The sequence below is a fragment of the Gossypium arboreum genome, unplaced genomic scaffold, assembly GCF_025698485.1.
Source record: "Gossypium arboreum isolate Shixiya-1 unplaced genomic scaffold, ASM2569848v2 Contig00174, whole genome shotgun sequence".
In the NCBI taxonomy this organism is placed as follows: Eukaryota; Viridiplantae; Streptophyta; class Magnoliopsida; order Malvales; family Malvaceae; genus Gossypium; species Gossypium arboreum.
Window position 1 is genome coordinate 260293 of NW_026440302.1, and position 17820 is coordinate 278112.

Sequence of the window (17820 nt, forward strand, 5' to 3'; positions counted from 1 at the left end):
ACAGGCTAGGGCACGACCATGTGATCCCATTTCGAATGTCCGCATGGTCGGGCCACACGGGCGTGTGTCCCTTGTAGTTTGAAAATTTTTTCTAAGTTTCGTAAAAATTTCTTGAGTTCTCGGTTTAGTCCCAAACCACCCCGAATGCATATTCTAGGCCTCGTAGGCTTATACTAGGGACGATATGTACGTTGTTGAATGATGATTACATGAAAATTGAAAATGTATGTGAAATCTATGTTTAATGGTATAGTAAGTCTGGTAATGCTCTGTAACACTATTCCAGAGTTGAATACGGGTGACAGGTGTTACATCTTTGCCTCGCTTGTTGGATCGCGGAGCTTAAGCAGTAGGACCAACATCTCTCTTAATAGGGACTCTAACCTTGTCCCTCCTTTCACATTCCATACATGTAACAGCCCATTTTTCAGTGAAATCAGAACAATGGTTTCAGGACCACAAATCCGATCCAAAATATATTTTATTTTTATATTACCATATGGCCCGTAATATAATAGAAATAATGTGTGAAAATTTTAATATGAAAATTTTATCGATTTAGTGCCTAATTACGAGAAGGACTAAATTATATAAAATGCAAAAGTTGAATTCTAGTAGCTATAAGGATCAAATGCCTATGGAATTCAAAACTTTAGGTCGTTATATGGTAATTAGACCATTAATGAAAGTATGTAGATTTTTATGGTGACTCGTCTATGGAATTATAGAAAAAGACAAGGAACTAAATTGGAAATACCAAAATACATGATTAATTAAAAGATGAAAAAGAATTATATCATCTTAATTTCATCATCTTCAACCTAAAAACACATGGAAGAAACCCTAGGAGAGAGAAAAGAAGCTTTCAAGGCCTAATTTGGTAAGTTTCCTTGTCCCGTTTTTAGTAATTTTGGTATTTTTGGAACTAGGATAGCTTAATCTTTCTATTTGAGGGATTAATTCAAAAATTTATCAAGGAATGAAAATGGGTCATGGATGTATTATGCTGGAAAATAGAAATTTATGGTAGAAAATGAAAGATTATTGATAGATAAACAACTTTTACAAAGTAATTTTTGATGAAAACTTGATTTAGGGACTAAAATGTAAACTTGTGAAATTGAAGGAAAAATTTTGAAATTTTATGTAAACATCTGCTGGAAAATTTGTAATGGGGCTTTGGTTAGACTTGGAATAGGGAGTAATTTGCACAAGTTTCATTTTCCGGGCCTAGGGACAAAATCGAAATTTTTGGAAAAGTTAGAGGCAAAATGATAATTTTGCCTAGAAAGTAAATTGAGTCCGTTTAAGTATGAAATGTATAAAATTGATGATTATATTCATTTATATAGATTTGGAAAACACAAACTCGAGGTTGGATCGAGGAAAGGAAAAGATTTCAGATTAGTAGATTATTACGCGAACAAGTGTCGAGGTAAGTTCATGTAACTTAACCAGATATGTAATTATGTAAATTACATGTTGTATCGTATGTAGTGTGATTTATTTTAATGTGTCTTACTTGTATGTTATGATGGAAAAATTTATAGATGCTTGAAATGGTGATAAAGGGTTAAGTCTCAATTGAACATTGAATTCTGATGAATGTATATGCTTTCTTGAAATTAATAAGGTCCTGCATTTGTTGCGAACGGGATTTAGCTTGGATGAGTAATCCCAATGACCTTGTTATATAAAGGATTTAGCCCGGACGGGGAATCCTAATACAATACCTCTAGAGTATGCGTTAAGAGTAGGGTTTAGCCTGGACTGGTAATCCTAATCAAGCTTTTTGAACATACGTTATATAAAAGATTTAGTCTGGACTGGTAATCCTGTCACACGACATGTGGCTCGAGAGTGTGTTCCTCGGTTAAGTACCTTAAGGGGTGCCCTCAATAAGAATTGACAGATTAATGAATCGTACACCTTGAATGCACTACTTGAGCCTTCATCGGTATTTCAATGATTCAATGGACATATAATTCTTGACTTGGCATGAAAATCTTGAGATGAAATGATAATGACTTGAAAGAACATTTCTTGATGAGCTCATCTATGTTACTTGTTTGATATGAAGATTTTAGTGACTAACATGTTTGATTGATTGTATGGGTTTAGGCAATTTAGCCAAATGGATGGAAAACATGTTATGTATCTTAGATTTATTAATCAAGATTGATAAGTTTAGTTTCTATTATACGAACTTACTAAGAATGTAATGCTTACTCCTTTTATTTTTCCCTATTTTATAGTGCTCGGAAGCTTGTAAAGATTGAAAGATCATTGGAGCATCGTCACACTATCAACCTAGCATTTTGGGTATATTTAGTGAAATAATTTTGGTGTAATGGCATGTATAGGGAAACTTGGCCAATAGTGGCTTGAAATGTCATTTTGTAACCTAGCCATTGGAATGGCTAATGATGGGTCATTTTGAGATATGATTTTGTTAGCTATTATTGTATATACTTATATATTTACATTTGTTATGCTAAGTTCATGTGATCAAATGTTATTAATGTCCAAGTTAAGATAAAGTGAGTTGGTAATCATGTATGCATGAAATGGTATGCCTTGTTAAATGATGAAATTACTTACTTTAAATGACTTGATTGGTTGGGATTGGTTGAGTGTTTTATGTGCAGGTTTTTAGGTGATTTTGGGTGAGAAATGAAGCTAAGAATTGGCTTCATTTTATCCACATGGGCAGACGCACGGGCGTGTGTTTAGACTGTATGTGACACAATGTCTGGTAACACGGGCATGTGGTTAAGCCGTGTGTCCCCTGCACCCTAATTTTAACAAACAGAATGCTTAGAATTTAGCACATGGGTAGAGACACAGGCGTGTGTCTCAACTGTGTGTGCCACACAGCCTGGAACACGGGCTTGTGTCCTGGCCATGTGAAACCTGCACCTAATTCGAATTAAATTAATTAACCACACGGTCTAGCACACGAGCGTGTGGCATGGCCATGTGTGCAAGTCAGAGAGTTACACGAGGCCAAACATGGCCTCTAGGATAGGTGTGTCCCAGGGTCACACGGGTTTGTGAGCCCTGCACCTTGGAAAAATTTTGTAATTTCACGAAAAATTCTTAGAGGTCCCGATTCGATTCTAATGCTCATTTTGGACCTTAAGGGTCCAATTAAGGGATGTTACGAATAGTCCTGGCTAATGAATAGTAACTTGTGTGAATTAATTGAAAAATGTTCTGAATGTTCTGGTAATGCTCCGAAACCCTATTTCAGCGACGGATACGCGTTAAGGGTGTTACAACACATTTCACTTAATGATTTTTATTTTCTCCACTAAAGTTTCAGAAACCCTTTCCTGGTGAGAGGTTACCAGCACCATCAATTCATATATCAGTCCATTGTCAAACCTGCCACATTTATCCTGTTCGGTTGCGATCATTCCCTAAGCTTAGCGACTCAGCCTTAAGAATTCGGCCTCATACTCGGCCATAGACTTGTCCCCTTGTTTGAGCTCAATAAACTTTAACCTCCAAGCCTCGACATATCTAGTACCCACATATTTATTCTGGAAAGCATCCAGAAAGTATTCCAATGTCAGCCTCTCTGTCTAAGTACCACTTATGACGGCTTGCCACCAACAGCAAGCCTCATCTCTTAGCAATGATATTAATTTCTTCTCAGGGGTACACTCCATATCATCTAGAATCCTCTCCATAGCCTCTAGCCAGTATTCGGCTACAGTATGGGTCAGCTTAGCAACACCTCTAAACAATTCAGCTCTATTAGAATGAAGCCTCCCAACTATCGTCCCTCAACTTCTAGATCCATTTCGGGTTCCCACTACATGTTCTATCACCCTAAGCATGGCCTATGACACAACATAATTAGTAGGCTCCTAACGTTCCTCCTCTACAGTAGGTGCGTGTTCAACTTGATCAACCACTGGCTGAGGTGTAGCAACGGATCGGGAGTGCGCACTTGCGATGAAACGATTTGATTTGGGTTCCCTGACCTAGCTCTCTACGAGCTCTCATACCTCAGGTTTGTACACCTCGAGTATCCATCTTGCTATAGAATGTCTAAATTTAATGAAATTATCTGGAAATTTTTAGAAACGAGTTTTCATTATTATTACAGAATGTCTCAATCTGAAGGTTTTGTCATAGTTTCACTATAGTTTTCAGAATCTAAAGTTTCATAGTCTATTTGTTTCACAGTCTATAGTTTCAAAATCTATAGTTTCACAATCACAATCTAAAGTTTCAGTATATCAAAAGTACTTATCTTGGGCCAGCTTCGGAGTCTTGAATTTTTTTAACAAAATCACATCTTAGTGTCAAAAGAAGTTTGTGGCATAGATTTTCCCAACATACCCTTTTATTAGATATGCATGTAATTTTCAAAAATAAAATAAGGTCCAAGTTTTGAACCGGGCTCTGAAATCACTAAATGTAACACCCTATATCCAACCTACACATTATGGCCAAATCTTGAAGATCACATTGGCCATGATAATGGCGCAGAAAACATTTAGCTATTTTCTCTTCAAAAAGTCATTATTTTTTTATCTAAAAATCAATAAATTGATTTATTTTAGGAAACTAAGGTAAACCCTTTATTTTTCTTTGAAAGATATTTTCAAAAAACAAATAACTTTGAATGTCTAATTTTGAGTATTTTAAACAATCTTTGTAACAGCCCAATTTTGGGCCTAGTCGGAACAATGGTTTCAGGACCAAAAATTCGAAGAGGAAAATTTTTATTTTTATTATATTTTTATGATCTATGGTTTCACGGAATGATTTCATGAAAATTTTGACGTTTGGGCACTCAATTTAGTCAAAAGGACTAAATTGTAAAAAGTGCAAAAGTTGAGTTCTACATGTTAGAGGTGTCCAATTGTTATGAAATTTTAAATTGGAGGTCCTTAAATGGTAATTAGACCATTGGTTAATTTTTTGGACAAAAATAGACATGAAATAGGTGAAATAGAATATTTTTAAGTTAGGGGCATTTTGGTCATTTAGTAATTAAAATGAATTAAAAAAAATTAAAAGCCAATTTTTTTCCATCTTCAACCCCATGTCTAAATTTCACAAGGGGAAACCATGGCTAGGGTATTTTAAGCTTCCAAGCTCGATTATCAAGAAAAATAAAGTTCGGACTTAGAAAGGGGGAAAAACGAGTATTGGACGATTTGGTCCTTTTCGCCATTTTAGGTCGAGGTAAGTTTGTATGTTAATAAATTTTATTTATTTGTGTTAATTATGCAATATTATTATATATTTGATTAAATTGTGAAAATTAAAGTAAACGTTCGAATTGAGTAAAAACGCAAGATCGATCACGATCGTTGCGTAGTGAAATATGAATTGACGGCAAAAGACCATGGTTAGACCATGGCAATGTGCTAAGTGAAATAAGTGATTCGCATGTAAGACCATATCTAGGATATGACATTGTGCTATGTGAAATAAGACCATGGCATCTAAGTGAAATAAGTCCATGGCATCTAAGTGACATAAGTCCATGGCATTGTGCTAAGTGAGAAATTTCCCAGTTGAACCTTAGGAATAAAATAGCTTTGGACACAAGTGTGGTACTATGTGAAGGCCACTTTATGAATATAATAGCTTTAGACACAAGTGTGATACTATGTCTAAGCCACTTTTTGAGTATAATAGCTTTGGACACAAGTGTGGTACTATGTGAAGGCCATTTTGTGAATAAAATAGTTTTGGCTACAAGGGTGGTACTATGTGAAGGCCACCATGTATCCGTTATTATTCTAATGTGTTCAACGGGAAATGACTAAGTGTAAACGAATATGACTATGTGATGATTAAATGTGAAAGAATTATGAACCAATAATATTATTTGATGTTGAATTGAAATGATGTGTTTTCATTGAGGTTTAAGTGTATCAACTGACATAGCCAAGATAAAAAAAAATGAAAGTTTAACTGATTTAAGCGATACAGATACGTAAAAAATCTATGTGAATGTTGAATGAAAGTTAATACAAAGAAAACGTGAGAGAGTAAAATTAGCAATAAAACAGTTTTGGACAGTACTAGTTGTGTGATTTTGAAAAATCATCAAAAATGGTGGAAATCGAATTATAGGTTGAATAAGATATAAAATTAAATCTTATTGAGTCTATTTTCACATAAAAGAAATGGTGTAAGCAAAAGAATTTCATATTACGAGATATTTGAATTTTTATGAGATAGGGTCAGAATGATTTCAAAATCCCCTATTCTGAATTTGGAAAGTCATTAAAAATTGTATAAAAATAATTATTGGTTATAGTTTATATTTTTAAAATTCTTATTGAATATATTTTCAAAATAAATAAATGGGAATATCATCCAAATCTCATACAATGAGATAATCAATTTTTAGTGAAGAAGGGTTGAAACTGTCAAACAGCAGAACATGGGAGACTTTAAAGAATAAACTGTACTTATTGGCTAGACAAAAAACTATGAAAATTTTATGGTAAGAAGATATGTGAGTCTAGTTTTAGGGAAAATTAGCTAATCTTAATTTGGAGCTCCATAACTCAGGATATAAATAATTTAGTGACTGTGACTCGAGTAGACAGCTTGAGATGAACAAAAGTACATATTGGAACTATGTGCAAGTATGATTGTATTATCTTGAGAACATATTGTGAGAATTGGTAAAAGCATGTTAATAAATTTCTTATTATTTACATACAAACTTACTGAGCTATATAGCTTACTCCGTTTATTTTCTTATATTACCAAACTAACAAATTGGGTATTGATAATTCTTATACTTAAGGTAATGGCATGTATAGGGGACTTGGTTATTTTTGTATGTGTCATAATTGTTTTAGCCTAAAATGTTTGCCTATGCTATTTGAAAGTTCATTGTTGTGTAAGGCCATTTGATGCTGGTATATTGGCTATATTATAAGTCCATGATGATGCATTTCAAGGATGTGTATGCTTACATATGTGGATGAATGAGTGGTAATATCTATGTGTGACATAAATTTCTTCTCAACGGCAAGTCAGATTAGTGCACGAGCTAGGGACATGGCCATGCGAGCCACATGGCGGTGTCCTAATATCACACGGGAGCGTGCCCCTGTTTTTCATGAAATTTTTCAAAGTTTTCTAAAGTTCTCAGTTTGGTCCCGAACCATTTTCAAAGCATGATTTAGGCTTCGTAGGCCCATATTAGGGACTTTAAGATGAAATGTGAAAAGTTTTAAATTTGAACGCAAATTCATGACCTGATTTTATATGATTGCATGTGTTTATGTCCAGTAATGCCTCATACCCTGTTCCGGTGTCGAACACGGGTAAGGAGTGTTACAATCATGTTAATCTGAAATTATCACAGCAGAAAGTTTAACAAAAATCTTGTTTGTTGATTATAAATTGTTGCTTGTCAAAATATTAAAAATTTAAGCAATTAAGTTTAATTTTCGTAAAAACATATACTTGATTCTATAATACAGTTTCTAGTTGAAATCATCATTGTATTGAAAAATTTAGTTTTTCATACTAATTTGATAAACCATTTTAATCAATGTTGTCAAACCAAATCATGCAAAATATCCCCAAAAGTCCAAAATCAACATCCATACCACAGTTCGTAATAATAATAAAACTGTTCCAAAAATACCAATAATCAGGTTTAATAGTTTATACGTGAAATATCTGAGAACTCCTCCAGAAGCCTAGCCCATGTCCTAACCTTGTGGGTTATCTAAAAAGTCAAGAATCTAAAAGGGTAAGCATTTAATGCCCATGTGAATTCAACATCAAGGAAAGCAGTAACCAAGTCATGCATTTCATAATTATAGCAACATGTATATTTCAATAGAATTTCACATATACCAAGGTGCATGAGAATGTCGGTGCAACTTTTCAAAAATCAGTGCAAATTTTACAAAACTTTCCTATCCATCTACGCTACACATCAATCAAGAGTTCCCCCAGAACTCGTCCATCCAATAACACTGCACGTTGTGGCCAAGCCACTCAATATCGTTATGGTCAAGCCACTAGTTAGTGTTGTGGACAAGCCACTCATATCGTTGTGGATAAGCCACTCAATTTTTTCAGTAAAACTATCAAGTCTTCCTCCTTTCATAATCAACCCAACCTCATGCATGTGATATGGTATATCAACAATATTATCAGTAGTTGTGCTTAACATGAAAATCAAATCTAAGATCAACATAGTTAGCATGTTTAACATACAAATCATATATCAGTTTATCATTGTTGGCATGTTTAACATGAAAATAGTCAGCATGTTTAACATACAAATCATATCTCAGCTTATCATTGTTGGCATGTTTAACATGAAAATCAAATATCAATTAATATAACACTAGCATGATTAAAATATATATATCATGCATAATCAATTCGCCATAAAATCATATGTCATGAGAATTTGTAACAGCCTGATTTTGGGCCAAGTTAGAATAGTAATTTTGAAACTACTATTTTGAGGCCGAAGAAATTTTTTTTAATATTATTTTATGTGTTATAGCATGATTATATGAGTGCATGAAAATTTTGGTGAATTAACTTTAGTGTTTTTGAGCTTAATTGCGAAAAAGGACTAAATCGCATAAAGGGCAAAAGTCTTATTTCATTAGATAGATATACCAAATAGCTAGAGAACCAAAATTAGGGGTCTTTAAAGTGAAATTGGGCCTTTAAATGAGTGATGGTCAGCCATGAGATAAGGAATTAGAATAGTCAAAATGGTTAGGTGAATTTTGGTAACCAAATTGACTAGAAATAAAATAAAATAAACAAAGAATGATATCATCTCTTTCTCATCTTCTTCTTCACTGAAATTTTCAGCAAAAGTAAGGGTTTTGAAGCTTTAAAATTTTAGCCAAGCTATCTTATTGCAAGTAAGTGATTTAGATGCCTATTTTTGATAATTTTTGTACTTTTGGAACCCTTGTAGCATGAACTAGCTAATGGGGGAGGCTATTTTGTGAAATGGTTGATAGTCTAGGGATTTGCCATGAAAGGATTTGTGATGTTTACTAAATTTTTATGGAAGAAAATGAGTCATGGTTGTGTAATAAACAACTTTTGTGAAAGAAGTTTGCATGAAAACACCTAAAAAGGGTTATATTGTAAAGTTGTAAAATAAGTTGTAAATGTGTGGAATAATTGAAATTTAGAGTTGCTATAGTCATAAAAATAATTCTTCTAGGATTGGTAAAGGTGGAAATTCGATAAAAATTGATTTACGAGCCTAAGGGAAAAATCCTAAATTTTGTAAAGTCTAAGGGCAAAACGGTCATTTTGCCAATTTGTGAATTTTAGAATGTTTTAATTAATTTAATGATTAAATGAGTAAATTTCATCATGTTAGATCAAGAAAATTGAGATTTGGGCTTAAATCGAAAAGTAAGAGGTTATGGACTAAAATGGAGTAATTAGTCGAAATTGCATTCGAGATAAGTCTGTGTGACTAAATAAGCATGTTATCCATATTATTGTTAATATACTTGAAATCTATTTTTCTATAATTGTATTGAATTATATGTTGATGGAGTTATGTATGAGAAAGTGATGCCAAAAGTTAATAACACTCATGCGATGATAGAATACATTAGAAATTTGAAGGAATATGATATTCCATTGAAACGAGTAAGTTGTACGTAAATAATGCAAATATAATGTTACTATGTATTGTACAATTAGTATGGTCTGAATTTTTGACTTGTGTTGTGAATGTAAATTATGAGAATTTACGTAGAAATAACTCCCGATTGAACCTTAGGAATAGATTGGGATATTCATGCCATGACATTGGGTGAAATGTGTGCTAGTGTAAGACATGTCTAGGACATACATCGACCACATTATGAGAGCTAGTGTAAGACCTGTCTGGGACATGGCGTCAACTTGTTGTGCGTCAGTGTAAGACCTGTCTGGGACAAGACATCGACACCGACAGATGAAAGCCAGTGTAGGACCTGTCTACGACACGGCATCAGCCTCAATATATGAAAGTCAATGTAAGATCTGTCTGAGACATGGCATCGACTTTGATGTGCTAGCCAGTGTAAGACCATGTCTAGGATATGGCGTCGGTATCTTATCCCGTGTTTGGGACTATTGAATATCCTGTAGTATTTCTAAATGGTTCAATGGGAGATGTATGGTTTATATCGAAATGATAGAGCTTATGGCTATGTTGTGAGTAGTACAAGTACTTACATGAAATTGATGAGATGTGAACTCAATTCATGTGGTATGATTAATAAGGAATGAATATGATTAAGTATATGAGCATGTTAAGTAACCCAGGTATGTATGCCAAACTCATGAGGAATGATTTCGGTTTATGATACACATTTGGTGAGGATGTCAATAGGTAAGTCATGCCTATGAGAATGATTTTGTGATGACCTTGTGATTATAGGTCTATACTTATGATGTATAAACATGTATTTTTACCAATGTGGTGAAAATGAAGTAATAAGGTGTGATAAACTTAGTATCATTAATTTACACTAAAATAGTTTTGGACAGCAGTTGTAGTCTAACTTTGAAAATCCACCAAAAATTGTGAATAAAATATTAAATTAAAGCTTAATGAGACTATTTTCACATAGAAGTCAGAATGATTTCAAAATCTCCTATTCTGAATTGAGAAATTCATTGAAAATTTTTAAAAAATAGTCATAGGTTATAATTTATATGCTTAGAATTCTTTATGAGTCTATTTTCAATAGAAATAGACAGGAACATCATCGAGTCCCATATTATGAGATAATTAATTTTTAGTCAAGAGGGGCAGAACTATTAGACAGCAAAAAAAGGGTAACTTTAATAAATAAACTGTACTTATTGGCTAGACCAAAAATTCTAAAAATTTTATGGTAAGAAGATATGTGAGTCTAGTTTTAGGGAAAATTAGTAGATCTTAATTTGGTGTTCTGCAGCTCCAGATATAAATAAATTGGTAACTATGACTAGATAAAATAGCATGACCAGAATATAAGTACAAGTGTAATTATGGTTGTATTAGCTTAAGAAGCATTGTAACAGCCCGATTTAGGGCATAGTCAGAATAGTGGTCTCGAGACCACAAATCCAAAGTTGAAGAAATTATTTTATTATTATTTTGGAGTCATGGCATGTTTATATTAGCACATGAAAATTTTGGAGCGTTAATTTTGACGTTTATGAGCCCGATTGTGAAAAAGGACTAAATCGCATAAAGTGTAAAAGTCCTAAATTGATAGCTAAAGGGTTTAAATAGCTATAGAACCTAAATTTGGGGCCTTTAAAGGGCAATTAGACCCCTAGAAATAGGTTGGCCGGCCATAGGAAACATGTGTGGTCAAAACTTTCAATTTTTGATGGTATTAGGTGACCAATTTTGACTAAAATAGAAAATAGAAAAAGGAAATGATATCACCCTATTTCCCATTTCTTCTTAGCTGAAAATATCAGCCATTATTGGGGTTTTAAGCTTCAAAAATTTTCAGCAACTTGAAGCACTCACAGGTAAGTGATCCTAATGCCTTTTCTAAAATATTTTTGTACTTTTGAGACTCTTGAAGCATGAGTTTTCAAATCAATGTGCTATCTTGCAAAATGATCAAGAGTTTAGGGTTTTGTCATCAAATAATTTTTTTTGTTTTCTGAGTTTTTATGGAAGAAAATGAGTTTCGATTGTCTTATAAACAACTTTTGTGAAAGGTGTTAGCATGAAAACACCTAAAGGGACTATTTTGCATAAGTTGCAAAATATGTGATAAGTGTGTGAAATACTGGGAATTTTAGGTTTCTATAAGAGTAAAAAGAGTTCAGCTAAGCTTAAGAGGAAAATAAATATGATAAAAATTGATTTTCGGGCATAGGGGTAAAATGGTCATTTTGCAAAGTCTAGGGGCAAAATGGTCATTTTACCAAAAATGTGAATTTTCAATTGCCTAATTGTAATTAGTGACTAAACGAGTGTATTTTGCTAATATAGATCAAGAATTTTCAAATTTGAACCAAAACCGAGGAAAGCCAAGCAAATCGACTAAACCGTATAGTCGCTACATTTTGAAATCCTACATTTTGAAATCCGAGGTAAGTTGTATGTAAATAATATAACTACATTGCTACTATCCGTATTTAAACTTTCATTGAATAAAGATGGCAGGAATTGCTTGATTTTGAGATTGAGAATGTGTAATGATCATTGAGATAATAGAATTCCTATTGGAACCTTAGGAAGTAAACCAGATATTCATGCCGTATCACTTGGGTCATTTGTGTGAGCTAGTGTAAGACATGTCTGGGACATGCTTAGGCCACATTATGAAAGCCAGAGTAAGACCATGTCTGGGACATGGCAGCGCCATTGAGACAAGTGCTAGTGTAAGACATGTCTGGGACATACATCAGCCTCGAGACGTAAGCCAGTATAAGACATGTCTGGGACATGCATCGGCTACGAGATGTGTCAATGTAAGACCATGTCTGGGACATGGCATCGGCACTGTTATGTGAGAGTTAGTGTAAGACCATGTCTGGGATATGGCATCGGCCTCGAAGATGATAGCCAATGTAAGACCATGTCTGGGACATGGCATCAGCACTTTACCGATGATTGAGGCCTATGGAATATTCGGTAGTGTTCTGAATGGTTCAATAGTGAGAGTTATAAATTTAAGATAATGAGAAAAGTATAACCATATTGTGAGTATTACAAGTACCTAAGTCATACATACCTATATGATGTGAACTCACTGTATATGCTATGTGATTTGTATGAAATAAAGAGTAAGTCATGCTTATGCCCACTTTGGTATCAAAAGTTGTTGGTAAATTGTAGACTTATTGTTGTATATTTATTTATATGCAACTTACTAAGCTTTATGCTTACTCCCTTTCCTTTCCATTCCTTTCAGTGCCGCCTAAATAGCTCAAAGATCACTGGAAGTCAAAGATATCAATAACGGTACAAGCCGAAACATTCGGTATAGTTGGATTTATATTTTTGAATATGGTATGTATAGGATTAGAACTTATTATTTTGAGTCTTGGAGATTTAGCCAAATTTGTTGGCTTGGGGTAGATCCCACACTTAGTATTAAGCCATGAATGATGGCTAATATTTATTTTGAGTTTATAAAAGTTGCATCTACATGGTTGAATGAATGTCTATTGTGGCTTATTTGATTTTGGAAATTATGTTTGTTTTGGCATTGGCTGGTATTTGCGTGAAAATAGGTATGCAAAGGTGGTAATGAGGTTTGGTAAATAGCCTTATATTGCCTACACGGGTAGACACACGGGCATGTGTCTAGGCTGCGTGTGACATACGGTCAGCCCTATGTTCGTATGGTCCGACCGTGTGACCCCTGCAACTAAAAAATTCAAGTCAGTATGCATGATAATAAACACACGGGCAGAGACACGGCCGTATATCTCAGCTGTGTGGAGGACATGGCCTAGTACACTGGCGTGTGCCTTGGGCGTATGACAATTTTGGAATGCTAACATCAGAAACAGAATACCCAGGTTTTTGCACACTGTTTAAGATACGGACGTGTCGTGGCCATGTGAGGGACTCAGGACATTGACACAGGCGTGTTTCTAGTCGAGTAAAAACCCCTGTAGGTGTGAATTAGAATTTAATTCCACACAGGTGTGGGACACGGGCGTGTCCCATGGTGCTTAGGCTGTGTGAGCCGCACGAACCACCACACAACCATGTCGAAATGGTCACACGGGCGTGTTACCCTTCCACACGGACGTGTGCCCTATTTTAAGGCAAATTTCTTAAGGTTGGTTTAAGGACCCAGAATGGTTCCAAATAGTTTTTAGCGGTCGATTTGGGGCTCGTAGGCCCATAATAAGAAGTCTAAAGTAGAAATTGTAAAAGTTTTAATTTGGACCAAGTCTCGGTGACTTGAGACTGTTTGTATGCATGAGATAAAGTTAGGTAATGTCTCGTACTCCGACCAAGCGTGGGTTACAGGTATAAGGTGTTGTGGTATCAGAGCTATGGTTTAGTCAGTTTTTAGACTAACCTAGCGAGAGTATGAGTCTAGCTATACATGTCATAATTGTACATTGATAGTGTGATGAATTCTGACAATTATAAATTATGTTTTTATATAGTAAATAGATCCTGATAGAGCCATGGTGGATGACATGGAAAGTAATGTGCCGGCTACCACCGAAGGGACTGCGCTGGTTGAGAGTGAGCCCGTGACTATGGGCCAAGGTGGAGGGGCTAGAGAAGCTTACCTCCGGATAATGGATGCTTGGTACACGGAGTTCGTTCGTGCGAACCCGAACACTCCACCTCACTTACCTCCCCCGATTCCTCATTATGCCCCATTAGCTCCGCAAGGCGCGGACATGTTTAGAAGAGAGAAGCCTCCGGCAGACAAGATCCAGAAATAAGGGGCCTAGGAATTTCGGGCTAGCATAGACGATGATCCGACGAGAGCAAAATTTTTCCTAGAAAATGCCATCAGGGTATTTGATGAATTATCTTGCACACCTGAAGAATGCGTGAAATGTGTGGTGTCACTTTTACGGGATTCGGCATATCAGTGGTGGAATACTCTCGTGCCCATCGTACCGAGAGAAAGAGTAACTTAGAAATTTTTCTAAGAAGAGTTTCGAAAAAAGTAAATTAGCTCGAGGTTCATAGATCAAGAAAGGAAGGAATTTTTAGAGTTGAAGCAAGTAATAAGACTGTGACGGAGTATGAACGCGAGTTCGTGAAACTCAGCAAATATGCACGGGAATGCATATCCACTGAAGCTACCATGTATAAGAGGTTTGAGGATGGACTTAATGAAGACATTTGAGTGTTTGTTGGCATCTTAGAGATAAGAGAATTTGTAGTACTCGTTGAGAGAGCATGCAAGGCTGAGGAGCTAGTAAAAGAAAGGAGAAAAGCAGCTATTGAGTCGTGGGATTCAAAGAAGAGACAGATGGAGAAATCATATCAGTTCTCGTCTAAAAGATCAAAAGAGTTTGCTACCAGTTCAAATGTTTCGGTGGGGTTTTCAAATAGAAACAAGAACTGGCAGAATGTAACTTCTAGAGCCACAGACCGCTTTTGTCGCGAGTGTCAATAGTGCTCAGCCAAATAGGCCAGAATGCCTGTAATATGGCAGGTGTCATTTTGGCGAGTGTAGAGGAAACGAGAGGGGTTGCTACAATCTAGACCACTTTATTCGTGATTGCCCTGAGATGGGAGAGAGAAAGCCAGAAGTAAAGGCAAGCAGTACTCCATTGAAGGGTAGACCACAAAAGAGCCCAGGAAGCGAGGTTTCTAGTAGAAGTGCACCCAAAGATGCTACAGTGAGGTCCGAGGGTAGAGCCTGCAAGGACTTATGCTATTCGATCGCGGGAAGAGGCAGAGTCTCCCGATGTGATCACGGGCACTTTTTCTATCCATGATATATCTGTTGTTGCATTAATTGTCCTAGAATCTACCCACTCTTATATTTGTATGGAATTGGTACCTCGTATGAGCATGCTAGTAAAGTCCACTAAGTTTCTGATCAAAGTGTCTAACCCTTTAGGAAAATATGTATTAGTGTACCAAGTGTGTAAGGATTGTCCTTTGATAATTAGAGGTCATTGTTTTTCGGCTAACTTGATGTTATTGTCATTTAATGAATTTGACGTAATCCTTGGGATGGATTGGTTGACTTTTCATAGTGTTGTAGTGGACTATGGGAGGAAAGTTATTGAGTTGAAATGTGAAGACGGGAATGTTCTTCGAGTTAGACCAAATGGATCAGATAATCTGCCTGTAGTAATATCGTCTTTAACTGCTGAGAAATATTTGAGGAAAGGATATGAGGCCTATCTAGCTTTTGTGTTGAATACTCAAGTGTCTGAGTTGAAAATTGAATCGGTACCAGTGGTCTGTGAGTTTATAGACGTGTTCCCGAAAGAATTACCCAGACTACCTCCAGTGAGGGAAATCGAGTTTAGAATTGATTTGGTTCCCTGTATGATGCCCATCTCGATTACTCCGTATAGGATGGCTCCAACCGAGTTGAAAGAGTTGAAAGCACAGTTGCAAGAGCTAACGAATAAGGGCTTTGCGAGACCAAGTTTTTCACCATGGGGTGCTCTGGTACTTTTTGTGAAAAAGAAAGTCGGGTCGATGAGATTATGTATCGACTATAGACAGCTCAATAAGGTGACGATGAAGAACAAATATCCTTTGCCAAGAATCGATGATTTGTTCGATCAGTTGAAGGGGGCCACTATATTTTCCAAGATTGATCTAAGATCCGGGTACTACCAGTTGAGAGTAAAAGAGCAGGATGTACAAAAGACTGCTTTTCGGACGAGATATAGGCATTATGAATTCCTTGTTATGCCTTTTGGCTTGACTAATGCCCCGGCGGTATTTATGGATCTGATGAACTGCATTTTAAGGCCATCTTTGGATAAGTTTGTCATCATCTTTATCGATGACATATTGATTTATTCACATGATGAGAGAGAGCATGCAGAGCATCTAAGAGTTGTGTTGCAAACCTTGAAAGACAAGAGATTTTATGCCAAGTTTAGTAACAGTGAATTTTGTCTTAAGGAGATTGGTTTTCTAAGACATCTTGTGTCAGGAGACCGGATCCGAGTTGACCCAAGTAAGATCTCGGCTATTGTTGAATGGAAATCTCCGAAGAATGTGACAGAAGTTTTAAGCTTTTTGGGGTTGGCTGGGTACTATAGACGGTTTGTAAATGGATTCTCTATGATAGCTATGCTGATGATGAGACTACTACAAAAGGATGTCAAATTTGAATGGACAGAAAAGTGCCAGCAGAGTTGCGAGAAATTAAAGGCTTTGTTGACTGAAGCCCCAGTGTTAGTGCAACCAGAGTCGAGCAAGGAGTTTGTAGTATATAGCAATGCCTCCTTAAATGGATTGGGGTACGTGCTTATGCAAGAAGGTAAGGTCATAACTTACACTTCAAGACAACTGAAGCCACATGAGAAAAACTACCCGACGCATGATTTAGAGTTGGCCGCCATCGTGTTCCCACCGAAAATTCGGAGACACCATTTGTATGGGGAGAAATGTCGAGTATTCACCGACCATAAGAGCTTAAAGTAATTGATCACTCAAAAGGAATTGAATTTACGACAACGACGGTGGTTATAGCTGATAAAGGACTATGAATTGATTATCAACTACCATCCGAGAAAGGCAAATGTAGTCGCCAACGCTTTAAGTAGAAAATCGTTATTTGTGCTAAGAGCAATTAATGTCAATATGACATTGTCTGATGATGGTACAATTCTAACAGAGATGAGAGCTAGACCGACATTTCTTCAAGAGATCCGAGAAGCTCAGAAAGGTGATGAGAAATTGCAAGCCAAGAGAACTCAATGTGAGTCAGGAATTGAATCAGATTTTCGTATTGGTACCAATGGATGTTTAATGTTCAGAGATAGAGTTTGTGTACCCAAGGACAATGAGCTTATTTAGAAGATTCTATGAGAAGCACATAGTGGTTGTTTTTTCGTCCATCTAGGCAGTGTGAAAATGTATAACGACCTTAAGAAAATGTATTGGTGGTCGGGTATGAGAAGAGATATTTCAGAGTTTGTGTCTAAGTGCCTGGTATGTCAACAAGTAAATGCTAAACATCAAGTGCCTTCAGGTTTACTTTAGCCTATCATGGTCCCTGAGTGGAAGTGGGATCGGATCACTATGGACTTTGAGACGGGTTTGCCGGTAACCCTGAAGAAAAAGGATGCTGTTTGGGTTATTGTGGATAGGCTAACAAAGTCAGCACATTTTATACCAGTGCGTACCAATTACTCCCT